The sequence below is a fragment of the Bombina bombina genome, chromosome 2, assembly GCF_027579735.1.
Source record: "Bombina bombina isolate aBomBom1 chromosome 2, aBomBom1.pri, whole genome shotgun sequence".
In the NCBI taxonomy this organism is placed as follows: Eukaryota; Metazoa; Chordata; class Amphibia; order Anura; family Bombinatoridae; genus Bombina; species Bombina bombina.
Window position 1 is genome coordinate 151,848,041 of NC_069500.1, and position 19,843 is coordinate 151,867,883.

A 19,843-nucleotide genomic window follows, 5' to 3' on the forward strand; every position below is an offset into this window, starting at 1 on the left:
TTTAATAAAGGATACCCAAACAACACAGCAAACAAGGTCATAGAAGTAAATTAGAAAGTTTTAAACATTGCATGCTCTATCTGAATCATGAATGTTTAATTATGATTTTACTGTCCCCTTAAAGAAAAGCCAATACAAACATACTAAAAAGTTACAATGGTTTTGAATATGTACTAGAGCCTTTCATCTTTGGAAGAGACGTGCACTATTGACTAAGCCTGCACACAGGGGTTTCACTGTGAAGCTGCAGTGTTCTAATATATGAGCATGCAATTTGAAACATCTTTCCAATTTGCTTCTATTATCTAATTTTCTTTGTTTTCTTAGTAATCTTTATTGAAAGGCCATACCTAGGTAGACTCAAGAGCAGCAATGCACTAGTGGGAGCTAGCTGCTAATTGGTTGCTGCAGATATATGCCTTTTGTCATTGGCACACTTGTTATGTTCAGCTAGCTCCCAGTAGTGCATTGATTCTCTTCAACAAAGGATACCAAGAGAATAAAGCAAATTTGATAATCGAAGTTAATTGGAAACATTGGAAACTTTTCTTGTGTAAAATGTTATGCTCTATCTGAATCATGAAAGAACAAAAAGTGGTTTTATGTCCCTTAAGCACCTTTCCTAAGGAAATTTGAGAACATTTTGACCCAAGAAACATAAAATCATTGCTTCTCTATATTTTTTGGTTTTACCAATCTGCCATCTCCTGATCCAAGGACCAAAGTCTTCCTTCTCTTCTTTTCAAGAGTTTTATTACATTAGCAGATCTATATATTTAGTGTAATTGTTGTTTCAAGCAGTTTCAGTGAAAACCAAACATAACCTACACATTGCAAAGTTGCAAGTCATAGGTTTCCATAAAATATTCACATTTGGTATCAATGCACTAAGAAGGCATTCTTATCACCCACCTTTTTCTCTACCTATCACTATCTGCTGAGGATCTGGAACATGAAGGAAACTTTCTTTAAAAAATGAGGAACACTGATCTTTGAAGCCAATTTCCAGAGATGAAAAGGTACCATAGAGTTTTATATATTTCTAATCTATCAAGAACATATTTTCTGTATGAGGTTTTTAGTTACATAAGCATCACTGTCTGTCATGCCGTCCAGATCACCTTACACAAATCAGTTAAAGGGACACTAAAGTCAAAATTAAACTTTCACGATTTAGATAGAGAATGGAATTTTAAAAAGGGTCCAATTTACTTTCATTATCAAAATGTGCACAATCTTATTATATGCCCACTTTCCGAGGCACCAGCTACGTCTGAGCATGTGCACGAGTTCATAGTGTATACATATATGGTTCTGTGATTCTCTGATAAATGATTATTTAAGGCGATACATTAGATATTGTACGATCAAAATATACATGTCTATCCTTACCCTATGTGTATATAAAGATTTAATCTTGTATAGGTTTGAAATTGTGAATGAATTATAAGCATCATTTATGTTATAACATTTATATCACTGACAACGGGTACTAACGGTTTATGAATTATTTTGTTTTGTATTATAAATCCCATATGTTAGGTTTTTTGGTTTAGGTTTAATAGAGCAATACAAGTCCAATTTCACCTGTGGGCAGAGGTATAAATCGAGCAGAATCAGCGTAACAGGCATCAATTGATCATGCCTGAGGAAGCCCTTAGTGACGTACTTGAAGAATCTATTTAATTTGTATTATACAGATGGAAAAGATATATTGATTACCTTAACAGCCTCCTGGACTACACTAATACTCAAAGATCCTGAAAATATGGATTTGTATAGGCCCATATCTCTTCTCAATTCATATAACACATTGACGAATATAATAACTGGACATTTGCAAGCAGCTTTTCAGAAAGTGAATCACACAAATCAAGCAGGTTTTTTGAGAGGCAGAAATTCTGGTTCAAATATTAGGATGGATTATTTGGTTGATTATATTAGGGAAAGAGATAAAGGAGCCTCTCAAGATAAAACAGAACCTGATTTGGCAATCATATCGTTAGATGCGGAGAAAACCTTTGATTCTGTTCTATGGGATCATTTATTCATCTTATTATCCCACTTTGTCTTCCAGGATAAAATGATAGATTTTGTGAGGATGATATATAATGAACCTTGTACATTAGATTGGGTAGTCAATATATATATATATATGTATGTCAGTTGAGATGGCAAACCATTGATAGTATATAGCCACAAAGAAATGGAGCAGATAGGGAAAGGTTATTAAAGCAAAGAGAAATGTTTTGGATACATTAATTGGATTCAATGACTCAATAGAGATTATGGGGCCGATTTATTAAAGTGAGGACGGACATGATACGATGTAGCGTATCATGTCTGCCGCATATTGATAAATGCCAACAGCCTACGCTGTCGGCATTTATCATTGTGCAAGCAGTTTTTGTGAACTGCTTGTGCAATGCCGCCCCCTGCAGATTCACGGCCAATCAGTTGCTAGCGGGGGTGTTAATGGATTGGGCGGATCAATGTCCACCGCTCAGGCGGACAAGCTATGGAGCAGTGGTCTTGACCGCTGCTTTATAAATGCTGTTTCCAGTGAGCATGAAGGCTTGCGTGGAAACAGGAGCATCAAGCTCCATTCGGAGCTTGATAATTCGGCCCCTATGATTGGTCTATATTTTTATAGTTACATTTTAATGAATAAAGAGGTTTCCATGATTATGAGACAACTATTAAACAAATTGAACATATTTAAAATAATGTGTATGTTGTGTACCTTCATTAGAAAGTTTGTTGTAGAGGAAAACGCCAGGTGTAGAACGTACTTGCTCGACTTCTGTATGGAGCGATTACTCAAAATAATCGTTCTTAGGGAATGATATAGAGTGTGTGTGAAGGAGCACCTGATCTGGATAAAGGACACACATACCCCTTCATCTCTTTTCTTTTGGAACCACCGGGTCCTCCACTCACCTTAGGACATCACAGTGAGACTTCACTTCCCTATTCAGGACACTATTTCCGGATTATTTCTGGACATTCTCTATTTTGCCTCCCAATTGGGATATTTATTTCCATGGACACTTACACAGACACTTGAATTGTATTTTATTGTATTTCCTTTTTGTATGTAAATAACGGATTGGCCAATCCACTGTATTTGATATCTCAGCATATTTGGGTAGCCCCCAGCATAGTTACTTTAACTTGCTTCTGGTTTCACTAATTTTGTATTTCTTATCTGCATTTATAATTTCATATCTGCATTCCTATAAAGTTTTAATACTATCGAGAGGTAGTTTCCTCTATTTAATTAGTTATCCCTATTTGAGAGGTATTAGTGATACTTAGTGTCTTTCATATTCTCTGCTACATATTGCACTAGATTTTTCAACTTTCAGCTATACTTAGTATCTTTTACAATCACTGTTACTTATTGCACTAGATTTTATTGAAACGTATCAGTTTTTGATTGTTTTTTCCTACAAAACGCTAAACGGCTATAGCGTATTCAGATAATCATTGCAAGACTCGAGCTTAACAATTGGGTCTTACGTTTTATTTCTTTTTATTTCATTTTATTTTAATATTGCACAATACTACTTTTTATCAAATATACTTTAGCATAATTGTTTAGTTGTTTCAACATTGTCTCATCTAGCAATCACTGCAATATGGCAGTATGATTTGCTAATTTGTTTCATTGTCACTTTGTAACTTTTATTTTTAGAGTAAATATATATATTTTTATATAACTATTGTGTCTAAAATTCTGTAGTACTCTCCTACCTTTATACATTACCTACACTTTGGTAGTTAATACACACCCAAACATTAACATTAAGCTGTAACTGGTTTAAGTCGCTGATATTAAGTAATAATCAGCCACATACAGGTAACTGTAACAAATTTGAGCCCAGCATTTTACTACATATATTTGTTTCTTTTGGTAACCCAAATAGCTGTGTGGCAGCTAACACATAGGAAATCTAGCCACTATTTAGATAAACTGTTGGCATCCCTTATTCACATTATTTAAATAAATTCCTCAACGTACTATAGGCCCTTGTTATGTACCTTCAGTTGTATAGAGTAGGTTGCAACATTGATGAAATATTTTAAAAGTGTTTTGATACTTTATTATTAAATTTGTATATAGCTATGTTTTATGAAATATCCATTAGACGGAATTGTAACACCATTTTTTGAGCTTTGTGACAGAGACATGAGCAGAGTCTCAAGGTTTCACTGGTATCTCTCATTTCGGTAAGCTGCTGTTTCTGTGATTGTACTCTTTGAAATTAGAGGTACCCAACATTCAATTAAGTTGTTTCATATCCTTATGGCTGTTGGGTGATTATCATAGGAACAGAGAGCTGGCTTTTGTTATATTGTTGTTGTCAGGCCTTGTAGATCCTTGTTTCCATGGGCGTGTCAGCCATTTGAGATCAGTCCAGAAGTAGACCCAATAGCTAAACTGAATGTAATACACACACCAACACACTGAGAGAAACCCAGGACTTGACACACTCTGAAAGTATTGAGTAATGTAGTGAAGAATAAGCAGAATAAATTACTCACAAAGAGGAGCTGCGTACAGGATGCAGAGCCGTGGTCAGGTTGGCTTAAAGGTAGGTAGAGTCCAGGCGAATGATCAAGTAAGCAGAGATCAGTAATATATTCTGACAGGAATATATCAATCCAAAAGTGTTGCATAAACAAAGCAGAGGTCAGATACAATTCAGGCAGGCACAGGTTAATCCAAAAGAGCTGTCAGGCAAAGCAGAGGTCAAGTTACAGTTCTGGCAGGCACAGGTTAATCCCAATATGTTATGATACAATAAGGATTTAGGGCTTTGAGTCCAGTGTAGAATTACACATGTAATATATACAGAAAGTAGGTTAAAACTTAAACACTTTATTGAAATAGAGACACGGACACAACATTATTCTAAAATTGGGCACTTGGAATGGGTATATCACAACCAGTCCTCACCTTCAAGTAGTACCCAACACTAAATTAAAAACAAAAGAATAGGCCAAGAGGGTGTGTGTGGGTGATATCTATTTTCTTAATTTTTTTTTTTATACTTTAAGGTTTTTATTGAGGTTATACACATACAAAAACATTAGCCAAAAGTTCAATATTAAATACAATAGGTACATCATACATTGTTTAGCCGTTACATACAGAACATCAAAAGATCATAATACACGGCTGCAAGCATATAGAAAGTCAGTGCAGGTTTAGCAAACAGTTTACTGCTGAACTAGAGAAGTGAAACCTCATTTCATTTTTATATGTGAGATGAATGCCCCTCTGATGTTTCAACAGGCCACTCATGGACCTATGTAATCTAAATGGCTTATATGAGGCGCTTTAACATACAATACGGTCACTCTTGGACCTAGAAAAATGGGTGGAATGATAAAGCAGGAATTTTAACTTGTGAAATATACAGGGAACAAAATGCTCTAGGATCTGTTATACCGGATCACTATGTTAACTTTATAAAAAAAAAAGCCTAGGCAGGAGTTGTAGGATTCTATTCAAGGGGGTGATGATGAGGGTGCTATTAGTGATCAGGTTTGGGGTAGGTACTGATGTGATGCGTGAGTGTGGCTAGATCACAAACAGTTCATCCAGGAGAAATGAGCTCTTATAGCTGGCTATACCCGATGATACACAAGCTCTTACCGCAATAAATCTTAAATATCAACATAAGCCATATACCCAGTGAACCCAATTTGGGGCTGAATCCGATAAGGCAATACAATATAGAGGGGCTCACTGGAATATCTATTGCTATATAGAGAATATGCCTCTGGGAATAGTCAAATAAAAAGGAACCTCATGATCTCTCAGTTAAACTCCACTAAACCATATTACATATCTTAGGTAGTGGACATTCTCAGTTGTGGTGTGAGTTAACTAGCTATATACATTAAACCTCATTTCAAAAGCAGTGTTTGCAGTAGTATAAGATCATGATGTAGGGGAACATAAAAATTAGGTACAATTTGCATACACTTGCCTACACAAGAGACCTTTGGGGGAGGGGTGGAGGTCCGTTGCATGAACAAAGGTGAACAGCATTCATTTCTTTGATAAAGTGGAGGCCTGTTATCGAATAAACAAAAGTAAAAAAACAGAAAACAGCAACAGTTCCAACTTAATTATATGCTGTGGGTTTATGGAAATACACTTTAACATAGGTAAAGGGTGACTCCAAACTATGTAGGAAAAAGTTACCTGAGGTGGTTGTAGTCCAAGGCATTTTAGGTTAACATGGAGCAGGTATTTTAAACCAGGTAGGAAAATAACTAAGATATACATGCATATATGGGTAACCTAAGGTCCTCCTAACAACTTGGACCCGGAGACTTACATGGGGTGAAATATAGCATAGGGTAAACAAAAGGCAGAGCTTCCGACATATAGTCCTCATAATAGTTTGTGTGTCAGCTACGTAGTCATACACATCTTAGTAGGGGAATCACGGAGCTGCAGTGGCTTATTTCTAATGTTCTCACAGCCACATCACTCTCAACCCTGCGTCTTAGTTAACTGCTCGTTTCTGTCACCCCACACCCTGTCGGGATTCCAAGTGAGGTGGGTGCCGATTCCAGCACACAAAGTCTCGCGGGTGAGATGCGTCCACACAATGTACACATGCCCACGGAGGAGAGACCCCTGCGGGGCCCCCCATACCGGCCATGGCCATAGCAAAGTAAAAGTAATCAGTCGCGTCTTGCTGTGGAGCAGAATCAGAGACTGTGACGACCTTACACGACTCGCTCTGCCTCTTCCTGAAGACCCGGTTAGCCAATTGCTTGTTGCAGAGGTAAGCAGTCTCCTCCATCGGGGCAAGTGAAATTTCCACCTCCATCTGGAGAGCAGTCTGTGATTGCTCAGACAGCGCCTTCCTAGCGCTAGTTAAGGCACGCAAAGCGACAAAGTCCTCCTATCTGGGTTCGAGGGTGGGCAGCGGGTCTCCTGGGGAGGCACTGGTATAGCCTTCTCGATCATGCGGGTAGGAGGCCTTAGCAACGAGCGGATTAGTAGTGAGCCTATCCTCATGATCACCTGTTGGCAGAACCAGGATTTCAAGTTGATCGCCCTCCATAGCTTCTCCTCTTAGAAGAAGTTTGCAGAGTTCCTTCTCCAGGTTTTGGAATTGGTCACGTATCGCCTGGGTTATGGAATGCTCCCATCTATCTATAGCTTCCATTGCCCCAGTGTAGATATGTTGCGCTACTTTAGCAACAAAGTTCCTGCACGAATTTGCTTCACAATAGGAGATGGTTCCTGCGGTAGGGGAAGAGAAGTTCTTACAGTGTCTTGCGGTGTATCACTGTATCGTAACGACAAGTACACACTGGGTCCATGCCGGAGGGTTGAATTATAGGCCGCAACCCGTGTAGTATTTCGGTAGACTAGATGAAGCTCCAGATCTGAAAAATATTGATATCCCTTGAAAGGGCTCTCTCTGCTGTGCACTTTAAGGGTGCGAGTGATACTCGATGGAACATTAAAGTCAGTTTGGTGAGCAGATTAAGGCAATAAGAAGGAGCAGCAAACAATCTAGCGACCTGTCATGGCCGCCGCCCGGAAGTTCCCCCTTAATTTTTTTTTTTTAAATTTCTCTTTATTGAGGTTCTGAAGAAGGCATACAAAAGATATGAAAAACAAAACATAATAATATGCAATGCAGGGATTATACAGTATGAGTCCAGATAACAATATGATACATTTCTAGCAAGAAAAGTCAAAAGCATAGTATTTAAAAAAGTGCCTAATATTCTATGTGCTCCCTAAATGTCACAAGAGGCCACTCATGGACCTCAGTTATAAACTCACAACCATAGATAGGGGGCTGTTTCTATTGGAGACACCACTTTTGGATCTCTACATGAGAACCTCATTTTTCTTTTTTTGTCGTCAATTTGGTAAAGTCATATGTAAGCGTTAAAGTTTTTTATGGTTATCAAGGGAAAAAAAGAAAATTAACTGTATGTGCTACTTTTACTCTTGGGCCCGCTTTACATTTATGGCAAAAATATTATATAAAAAAAGGAAACAATAGACACGGAATGAGGCACATAGGAGATAAGAATTACTTGAGATCTGTATGAAATAGTAGGAACATTTTATGGTGTTGAGGGAAAAATACTAATCTGTGATTCATATGGATCAGACTAATTACGTATAAACAATAGATTAACGAGGAACAAGAACAGAGTTACTCTCGAATAAAACAAGGGTCTCAACTGAGGTGAATTAAAATGAGAGTCCCCCCTCTATGCATTGAAATAAAAAAAGTAAACAAGAATTTTTTCCCCCTTAGCATTAATACAATATGATAAACCTGAGATGATAAGAGTCAACACAGTGCAATAACAGTTATAGCAACGATAGTATGCGTAATAAAGGGGCAAGAAGACCTGGTCACTTAAATGGCATTAATCCCCAGCTAGATGGAATAAAAATAAATAAATAGAGATAAAGGGCTCGCCTCCCCGGCCGCAGAAAGCCAACCCTCCCTATGAAGATCAAGGATATGCCAAATGACACGCATCAGAGAAATATATAGTGGTGTTGCCTCAAGCGTTGTAATAACTACTAAGTAAATAGTAAAGTCAGGCAGGTAATACTTAAGAACCTTCATAAGGGACATATGCGTTTAGCAACCTATGTCACAGATATGTAAATATGCATTTGAGGGGAGAGGGAAAAACACACACAAGAAAATATGCACATAGGCTGAAACATGAGCATTTATAGCGTCCTCATTCAGGCAATAAAACTGATCCATAACTAGTCCGGGAGCAAATTACAGTGGTGTAAAGTGAAATGCTCCGTTACCCAACTCCAGTTTTTGGTGGGATGTAGAGATTCCCAATTGAATCAAGATGGTCACCAGGTTTCCCTAAGAGCAGTAAGAGGTCTTTATAACAATTGACCCCTGGGCATAACGTTGGGGACAGATGTTGTGTAAGGAATCCCTTATGCTCATAATTCTTAGCCGCATCCGCTGTTGTGAGGCTTGAGGAGGGCGCTGCAATGCTGTGTCTGTCGATTGTCTGTGCGGTAGTGGTATTCATAATGGCTCTCTTAAGCTCCATGTCCTCGATTGATCCATCTCCCCCCACAGAAATCAAAATGTCGGATTCCAGGTCTGTTTGATCTACATCCAGAGTAAGCGTTAAGTGCTGGGGCCCCAAAGCACTACTACATTCATCTGCCGTAGGAGTATGATCCAGCCGAGAAGTTAGGTAGGGTCTATAGATAGTTCCAGGATTGGACGCCATGTATAGTGACTTTTCGAAGTCAGCGTGGTAGTCCATGAGCAAATAGCTCAACTGCTCCAAAATTTTGATAGCGCCCTCCATATCAATCCTCTCTGTGAGATGTAAAGCAGGCATATTGAATAAGGATTGTGTAATAGTGGCAGTGATTTACAAGATGACACTGCGAGTAATGACAGAGAAGGTGCTCTGCCGGGGGGTCTAGTGAGAGGCCGTAACCTCTAATGAGATCCAGGAGGCTTAAACTTACTCCGATGCTAAAGAAAGTAGTTTCAATCTGTAGGGTATGCTATATTGTAAAATAAACGTTGTAAATCTGCATTCAAACAGGCTGTAAAGTTCAGTTTTTAAGAGATTTGAATCCAAGTGTTGGAGCAGTAAGCAAACATGCAACCTATCATGGCCGCCGCCCGGAAGTTCCCCCCCTATTTCCCTAATTTAACAATAGGGATAGAACACAGTTTTCTAACTCCTATGCGCTCAAAGGCATCCTCCTGCCTGCAAGCTTTGTGGGGGTTAGTCAGATTTCTGACTAATGTCCCTATTGCTAGTTACACATCATGCATACAGGCAAATAATACATCAATATCTTTCCTCAGTTATAACCATTTGTCACATTCAATATACATTAACAATATCATGTTACTATTGTATATTCATTCAAGTTGTATCCACTGTATGTGAACCAAAGTTCACACATGCTACCCTCTGGCCCCGCCCACTGACGCGTTTTGTCACTAGAAAATGTGACTTTGTCAGGGCATTCAAAAGAGTTGTCAAGCAAAGCAGAGGTCAAGTTACAATTCAGGCAGGCACAGGTTAATCCAAAATAGTTGTCAGGTAAAGCAGAGGTCAAGTTACAATTCAGGCAGGCACAGGTTAATCCAAAAGAGTTGTCAGGCAAAGCAGAGATCAAGTTACAGTTCAGACAGGCACAAGATAACATAGAATAGAACCAACCCAGGATACAGATGAATCCAACAAACGGGTAGTGAGGATCTGAGATGCCAGGAATTAACAGACCCACCTGACATCATCAGAACGGGCCAGCACAGAGAGACTGCATCACATTGCTAGGCAACATGACACAGCAAGCAGAAAAACAGACCCGAGAGCTGCAGCGGCATGGTAGGAAGCGGCGGATCGTGACAAGACGTATACAAGGTAAAACAACTTGAAATAAGAAATTCTATGTATGATGAGATACATTAGTTAAAGGATGATTTCCAGTGCAAGTATCATGTTTGTTTTTAATTATTTTATTTTTTTATTACACTGCAAGTAGTAAGATCATTGAAGTACAATATAGTAACAATTCTGTAAAATCAGAATTTTAGTTAGTTTAAAATGTAATCAATTTTATAGTTAGATATGTTACTCGTACTTATTTTCAAGACAAATTGCAATATGATACACCAAAAAAGTTTTAAAAAATCTAGATTTTAATTTTAATTTTATTGATTAATATAGGTATCCTAAATGTTGGTAATTTGGGAACATTTATCAATGCTAAGTAATAAAGTATGTTAGAAATATTTGGACAATCATGATAATGTTATTGTCTACCAAGTATGCTATAGAAAATTAAGTACATTTTTTTTATTATTTGTATTTAATATTCTCCCTATTTTTTTTTTTATTTTTTTTTACATATTTGAGTACTTCTGCAAACTAAAATTATTTTTTAGCTATAAGTGCAAGTGCTTAATATGCTGTTAAAAAATAAATAAAAAGGAGCATACAAAGCCAAAATGACAAGTGCTGATTCTGAAGTCATATAATAGAACAGGAACACCAGGTAATATGGCAGAAGTTAGAGCCATTCCAGAATACATGTCTGGGTCAGCAACAGAGGGTGGGCACTAAATATCCTTAAACAAGTTAAAAACTAAAAAGGGAAATTTGTGGGGTAACTGGATCCTAAGTAAAAAAAAAAAAAAAAAAAAAAGTGTACTTAAGTATTTATTAGAGAGAAATGTTCTAGTACCAGTTGTGCTAGTATCTAGGTCTTCTAGTTCTGGTTTAAGCTTTATAGACATTTGTGAGGTTGCTGAGTCAATTCAAAGACAAAATCGTATTAGAGATTCAACAAGAATTGCTAACAACATGGTAAAACAATAATAACAACCACAAAAAAATAGTGTAATTGTAGAATAATTGTATGTCTTTTATTGGTAAACAGTTTTGCTGGATAGAAGGAGATGTCTCCAGGGACTGGCCTCAGTGATCCAAGGTATTCAGGAGGTGTGGTTGGCATTTTTTACCTATACCTCGGTGAAAATGAAGAGTTAATACTTTATTGTGTCTAAAGTATCTTGACTTGCAGTCGTATCTCATTATTTAAAAGTGAATAAGGTTGTCACATTTTTTATTTTATTTTTATTTCTCTTCTGCTTTTTTTAAAGCTTTCCTTTTCTGTTAGACTAGAATGTTTTCTAAAGCAATGTTTTTTTCTTTAATTTGCTTGTTATGTAAGGTTATGAAGATAATTTATTGGATGCCGGTGTACTTTACAGTGGAACTTGTTCTATGTACTGAGAAGTCAACAAGTTAAGAGATAGGTTCCACGGGTTACAACTGAGCTACATTCACAACTCGCAGATGCGAGTTTTTAGCATGACATTTTATGACACACAAAAATATATTATAATAATGTTATGTAAAGTGTTTGTTTTTATTGAAAAACAGTGATTTAAAGGGATATTGTATATCAGGGCTTGGTGAATTCGTTTAAAATCTCTGAGAGGCCATACATTTAAAAAACAGAAACTTTTGGCCATCCCTATGATACTTATAAGATAAGAATACATAATATATTTATATATATATATATATATATATATATATATATATATATATATATATATATATATACACAGGGAGTGCAGAATTATTAGGCAAATGAGTATTTTAACCACATCATCCTCTTTATGCATGTTGTCTTACTCCAAGCTGTATAGGCTGTTTTATAAATATATATGATTTTGGGGGTCAATTATGAGAATTTGGGCAGTTCTGCTATACCAAATAAAAGAATTTGCATAATTTTAAAACATGATATACATAGCTGGTGATAAAGAGATAAAGATCTTAAAATGATCAAAACTAAAAAAAATATATATATTCATATTTGGTCCTAGCTTTATCAGAAGATGCCAATGAACACTTTTTTTTGTAATTTTACAATAATCTCTAAATTCTAAAAAAAAAAAACTAGCTAGTCAAAAGCTCTTTTTACGTATATAAGAAAGAGCAAAAACCAACCAAACTGCCAGTAAAGAAGCGCTGGTTTTCAATACACGTCCAGTTCTAGGGGACCACCCTGGAGGCAATGCTTCTAAAAAATCTTCCTCACTGGGGCAGGTGGATATATAAAAATATAAAATCTAGAAGCGCCACACTACAGGGAGTGCAGAATTATTAGGCAAATGAGTATTTTGACCACATCATCCTCTTTATGCATGTTGTCTTACTCCAAGCTGTATAGGCTCGAAAGCCTACTACCAATTAAGCATATTAGGTGATGTGCATCTCTGTAATGAGAAGGGGTGTGGTCTAATGACATCAACACCCTATATCAGGTGTGCATAATTATTAGGCAACTTCCTTTCCTTTGGCAAAATGGGTCAAAAGAAGGACTTGACAGGCTCAGAAAAGTAAAAAATAGTGAGATATCTTGCAGAGGGATGCAGCACTCTTAAAATTGCAAAGCTTCTGAAGCGTGATCATCGAACAATCAAGCGTTTCATTCAAAATAGTCAACAGGGTCGCAAGAAGCGTGTGGAAAAATGCAAAATAACTGCCCATGAACTGAGAAAAGTCAAGCGTGCAGCTGCCAAGATGCCACTTGCCACCAGTTTGGCCATATTTCAGAGCTGCAACATCACTGGAGTGCCCAAAAGCACAAGGTGTGCAATACTCAGAGACATGGCCAAGGTAAGAAAGGCTGAAAGACGACCACCACTGAACAAGACACACAAGCTGAAACGTCAAGACTGGGCCAAGAAATATCTCAAGACTGATTTTTCTAAGGTTTTATGGACTGATAAAATGAGAGTGAGTCGTGATGGGCCAGATGGATGGGCCCGTGGCTGGATTGGTAAAGGGCAGAGAGCTCCAGTCCGACTCAGACGCCAGCAAGGTGGAGGTGGAGTACTGGTTTGGGCTGGTATCATCAAAGATGAGCTTGTGGGGCCTTTTCGGGTTGAGGATGGAGTCAAGCTCAACTCCCAGTCCTACTGCCAGTTTCTGGAAGACACCTTCTTCAAGCAGTGGTACAGGAAGTAGTCTGCATCCTTCAAGAAAAACATGATTTTCATGCAGGACAATGCTCCATCACACGCGTCCAAGTACTCCACAGCGTGGCTGGCAAGAAAGGGTATAAAAGAAGAAAATCTAATGACATGGCCTCCTTGTTCACCTGATCTGAACCCCATTGAGAACCTGTGGTCAATCATCAAATGTGAGATTTACAAGGAGGGAAAACAGTACACCTCTCTGAACAGTGTCTGGGAGGCTGTGGTTGCTGCTGCACGCAATGTTCATGGTGAACAGATCAAAACACTGACAGAATCCATGGATGGCAGGCTTTTGAGTGTCCTTGCAAAGAAAGGTGGCTATATTGGTCACTGATTTGTTTTTGTTTTGTTTTTGAATGTCAGAAATGTATATTTGTGAATGTTGAGATGTTATATTGGTTTCACTGGTAAAAATAAATAATTGAAATGGGTATATATTTGTTTTTTGTTAAGTTGCCTAATAATTATGCACAGTAATAGTCACCTGCACACACAGATATCCCCCTAAAATAGCTAAAACTAAAAACAAACTAAAAACTACTTCCAAAACTATTCAGCTTTGATACTAATGAGTTTTTTGGGTTCATTGAGAACATGGTTGTTGTTCAATAATAAAAGTAATCCTCAAAAATACAACTTGCCTAATAATTCTGCACTCCCTGTATATATATACATACACACTCACCGGACACTTTATTAGGTACACCTTGCTAGTACCGGGTTGGACCCCCTTTTGCCTTCAGAACATCCTTAATTCTTTGTGGCATAGATTCAACAAGGTGTTGGAAACATTCCTCAGACACTTTGGTTCATATTGACATGATAGCATCACGCAGTTGCTCCAGATTTGTCTGCTTCACATCCATGATGTGAATCTCCTGTTCCACCACACCCAAAGGTACTCTATTGGATTGAGATCTGGTGACTGTGGTGGCCATTGGAGTACAGTGAACTCATTGTCATGTTCAAGATACCATTTTGAAATTATTTGAGCTTTGTGACATGGTGCATTATCCTGTTGGAAGTAGCCATCAGAAGATGGATACACTGTAGTCATAAAGGGATGGAAAGGGTAAGCAACAATAATCAGGTAGGCCGTGGCATTTAAACAATGCTCAATTGGTACTAAGGGGCCCAAAGTGTGCCAAGAAAATATCCCCCACACCATAACCTCACCACCAGCAGCCTGAAGAGTTGATACAAGGCAGGATGGATCCATGCTTTCATGTTGTTTATGCCAAATTTGACCCTACCATCTGAATGTTGCAGCTGAAATCAAGACTCATCAGACCAGGCAACATTTTTTTAATCTTCTATTGTCCAATTTTGGTGAGCCTGTGCAAATTGTATAAATAAATAGTTAAATAGTCTGCAAACTAATAATCAGCTGCTTCACCTAAGAGAGACACTATACTCCTCAAAAGATAGTGTATGCAATTTTGAAAGGTAGAAGAAGGGTGGCGCTAAAGGGCTGGATAGTTTTTAAGGGCTAAAAATAGGAAGATACTATTCTAATTTTAAATTTGTATATATTTCACATTTATTAAACAGTACATACATACATAATAAGACACCGGTGTCATACACACTGGAATTTTCAAAATAAAATTAAGTTAAAACGCAGTAATATGATAAAATGATATTTTGCTAACTTACTTGGTATACTAATAAATCCAATGGATAAAACTTAAATTAGTTAAAACATATATATTGTAAGTCATACACTAGTATATATTGACATCTGGGTTGAATTGGTATTTGTTCAGTCGACAGATTCGTAGCTTGGAAAAAAATGTGAGCAAAATTTCTGACAGCAGATTCGTTTAGTTGAAAAACATATGGACACATGGATTCGTTATTTGGATATAATGTAAACACAGTTTCTGACAAGTATATCCTTCAATATGTGGTGTTCTTATAGATTATTGAAATCTTACGATGTCCTATTCCATATATAGAGTAATTGTAATCCTGTCTACGGATATACCGCAGGATGCCTTGTTTTATAAAAGTTTGTTTGTGATGTATTTTTGTATAAACAAATGTCAGTGTAGAATCTTTAGTTCTAGCAAATATTGCTCACCTTCAGGTTATAGATCGTACCTGTGTGCAAATTGTAGCCTCGGTTTCCTGTTCTTAGCTGACAGGAGTGGCACCTGATATGGTCTTCTGCTGCTGTAGCCTATTCGCTTCAAGGTTCGACGTGTTGTGCGTTCAGAGATGGTATTCTGCATACCTTAGTTGTAAGAAGTGGTTTATTGAGTTACTGTTGCCTTTCTATCATCTCGAACCAGTCTGCCCATTCTCCTCTGACCTCTGACATCAACAAGGCATTTTCATCCACACAACTGCTCCTCACTGGATATTTTTTGTGCCATTCTCTGTAAACCCTAGAGATGGTTGTGTGGGAAAATCCCAGTAGATCAGCAGTTTTTTAAATATTCAAACCAGCCCGTCTGGCACCAACAACCATGCCCAGTTTAAAGTTACTTAAAGGTATAGTATAGTCAAAATTTAACTTTTATGATTCAGATAGAGCATGCAATTTAATAAACTTTCTAATTTACTCCTATTATCAATTTTTCTTCATTCTCTTGGTATATTTATTTAAAAAAGCTGTAATGTAAGCTTAGAAGCCCGCCCATTTTTGGTTCAGTACCTGGTTAGCGCTTGCTGATTGCTGTCTAAATGTAGCTATTCAATCAGCAAGCGCTACCAAGGTGCTGAACCAGAAATGGGCTGGCTCCTAAGCTTACTTTCCAGCTTTTTAAAATAAAGATACCAAAAGAACGAAGAAAAATTTATAATAGGAGTAAATTAAAATTGCATTCTCTATCTGAATCATAAAAGTTTATTTTTTGTCAAGACTATCTCTTTAAATCCCCTTTCTTCTCGAGTCTCATGCTTGGTTTGAATTTCAGCAAGTCGTCTTCACCACGTCTAGATGCCTAAATGCATTGTGTTGCTGCCATGTGATTGGCTGATTAGCAATTTGTGTTACCAAGCAATTGAACAGGTGTACCTAATAAAGTGGCCGGTGAGTGTATATATAACTATATATATATAATATACTTTATCATGTGAGACATTTATAGCACCTATATTACCCAGCATCCAGATGCTAGTGCGCCCTCCCTAGACTTTCACTCGAGCGCTAAAATATTATGTAACTTGTATTATGAGTGCAACAATAAAAAAGCTATTGATTTAATGTGATAATAGCGCTAATATTTTTGCATTCTACTTGCAATCTAGATCTTGCCTTAAATATGTAATGGTGTAACTGAGTGCTGCCGGATTAAAGTAAAGAAAATGTTCTTTTAAAGGGCCATTATATTCAAAAACTTTAGCATGTGTCATTTTAAGACTAGCGACTGTGCACCACTATGTGGTTAAACCTTACAAAGGGTATAAACACACAGTAGAAACACTGCTGGGAACCCCCCCAGAGCACTGCAATTCTCAAGTGGATACTGCCACTGACCCAATCACCACCACTAGTTACACAGCTGGGTCATCCGACTAGTGCTGCTGATTGGCTCAATGACAGTTCCTGCTCTGTACCAGCAGTGCTCTGAGGGTCCTGAGTGGTACTTCTAGAATGTGTTTTTACTCCTTTGCAGGGGCTAAATAAATAGAGGTGCTTGGTCGCTAGTCTTAAAATGATATGCTATAATAAATTAGAGCATGTTATTTTTCTACTATAATGTCCCTTTAAGGTGACTGTAGTTGATTCAGTTACAAGCTTTTAAGGTCACTCACTAGGCTTTTAGAATACATAGAAGCAATGAAACACATTTGATAATATCAAAGCAAGCGTTCAGGCTTCTGCTACCTTTCTTAAACAGTTTTTGATCATTGCAGATTATTGAATACAAGCATAAAATGGTGTTCTTTGTCCAAAAAAAATAAATAAATAGGAATCTCTCAGTTTGCAGAGTACAATGCTCAACACACTCTTCTTACACTTAAAGGGATACTAAACCAAATTAATTTAGTGATTCAGATAGAGCACACAATTTTAAGCAACTTTCTAATTTACTCCTATTATTCATTTTTCTTCGTTCACTTGCTATCTTTATGTGAAGCTTAAGAGAGGGCCCATTTTTGGTTCAGTACCTGGGAGTGCTTGCCGATTGGTGGCTAAATGTAGCTACCAATCAGAAAGCGTTACCAAGGTTCTAAACCAAAAATAGGCCGTCTCCTAACCTTACATTCATGCCTTTTCAAATAAAGATAGCAAGAGAACGAAGAAAAATTGATAAGAGGAATAAAATAGAAAGTTGCTTAAAAGTGCATGCTTTGGCCTCTATTTATCAAGCCGTTAACTTACCTGCATTCGACGGCACCAATACGCTCTCCTAAGATCGCCTAACATCGCGGCCGCGGACCTGAATACGTTCTCCAAAATGATCAAAAAAGCTGTCAAAAAGCCGCACACCAAGTACGGTGCGATGAGCAGTGGACTGTTGTTAACTAACAGTCATCGATCTTGCTGCTCTTCGGCTTTTTACAGCTTTCTTGGTACCCTGTCACTAAACACCCATACTATACTATACTGTTTACCCCCTATACCGCCGCTCCCAGAGCCCACGCAACTCTAATAAATGTATTAACCCCTAAACTGCTGCTCCCGGAGCCCACCGCAACTCTAATAAATGTATTAACCCCTAAACCGCCGCTCCCATACCCCGCCGCAACTCTAATAAATGTATTAACCCCTAAACCGCCTCTCCCGGAGCCCACCGCCACCTACATTATACATATTAACCCCTAATCTTTTGCCCCTATACCGCCGCCACATACATAAAGTTATTAACCCCTATCCTGCCGCTCCCGGACCCCGCCGTAACTAAATAAAGTGTTTAACCCCTAAACTGCCGCTCCCGGACCCCGCCGTAACTAAATAAAGTGTTTAACCCCTAAACCGCCGCTCCCGGAGCCCACCGCCACCTACATTAAATTTATTAACCCCTAATCTGCCCCCCCTACACCGCCGCCACCTGCATTAAATTTATTAACCCCTAATCTGCCCCCCCCCTACACCGCCGCCACTATATTAAATGTATTAACCCATAAACCTAAGTCTATCACTAACCCTAACACCACCTAACTTAAATCTAATTTAAATAAATCTAAATAAAATTATTCCTATTTAAAACTAAATACTTACCTATAAAATAAACCCAAAGCTAACTACAATATAACTAATAGTTACATTGTAGCTAGCTTAGGGTTTATTTTTATTTTACAGGCAAGTTTGTATTTATTTTAACTAGGTAGAATAGTTATTAAACTATTATTAACTATTTAATAGCTACCTAGCCTCTCCCGGAGCCCACCGCCACCTACATTATACATATTAACCCCTAATCTTTTGCCCCTATACCGCCGCCACATACATAAAGTTATTAACCCCTATCCTGCCGCTCCCGGACCCCGCCGTAACTAAATAAAGTGTTTAACCCCTAAACTGCCGCTCCCGGACCCCGCCGTAACTAAATAAAGTGTTTAACCCCTAAACCACCGCTCCCGGAGCCCACCGCCACCTACATTAAATTTATTAACCCCTAATCTGCCCCCCTACACCGCCGCCACCTGCATTAAATTTATTAACCCCTAATCTGCCTCCCCCTACACCGCCGCCACTATATTAAATGTATTAACCCATAAACCTAAGTCTATCACTAACCCTAACACCACCTAACTTAAATCTAATTTAAATAAATCTAAATAAAATTATTCCTATTTAAAACTAAATACTTACCTATAAAATAAACCCAAAGCTAACTACAATATAACTAATAGTTACATTGTAGCTAGCTTAGGGTTTATTTTTATTTTACAGGCAAGTTTGTATTTATTTTAACTAGGTAGAATAGTTATTAAACTATTATTAACTATTTAATAGCTACCTAGTTAAAATAAATACAAAAGTACCTGTAAAATAAAACCTAACCTAAGTTACAATTACACCTAACACTACACTATCATTAAATTAACTACAATTAACTACAATTAAATAAAATTATCTAAAGTACAAAAAATAAAAAACACTAAATTACAGAAAATAATAAAATAATTAAAAGTTTTTTTAAACTAATTACACCTAATCTAATCCCCCTAATAAAATAAAATAAAAAAGCCCCCCAAAATAATAAAAAGCCCTACCCTATACTAAATTACAAATAGCCCTTAAAAGGGCTTTTTGCGGGGCATTGCCCAAAGTAATCAGCTCTTTTACCTGAAAAAAAAATACAATACCCCCA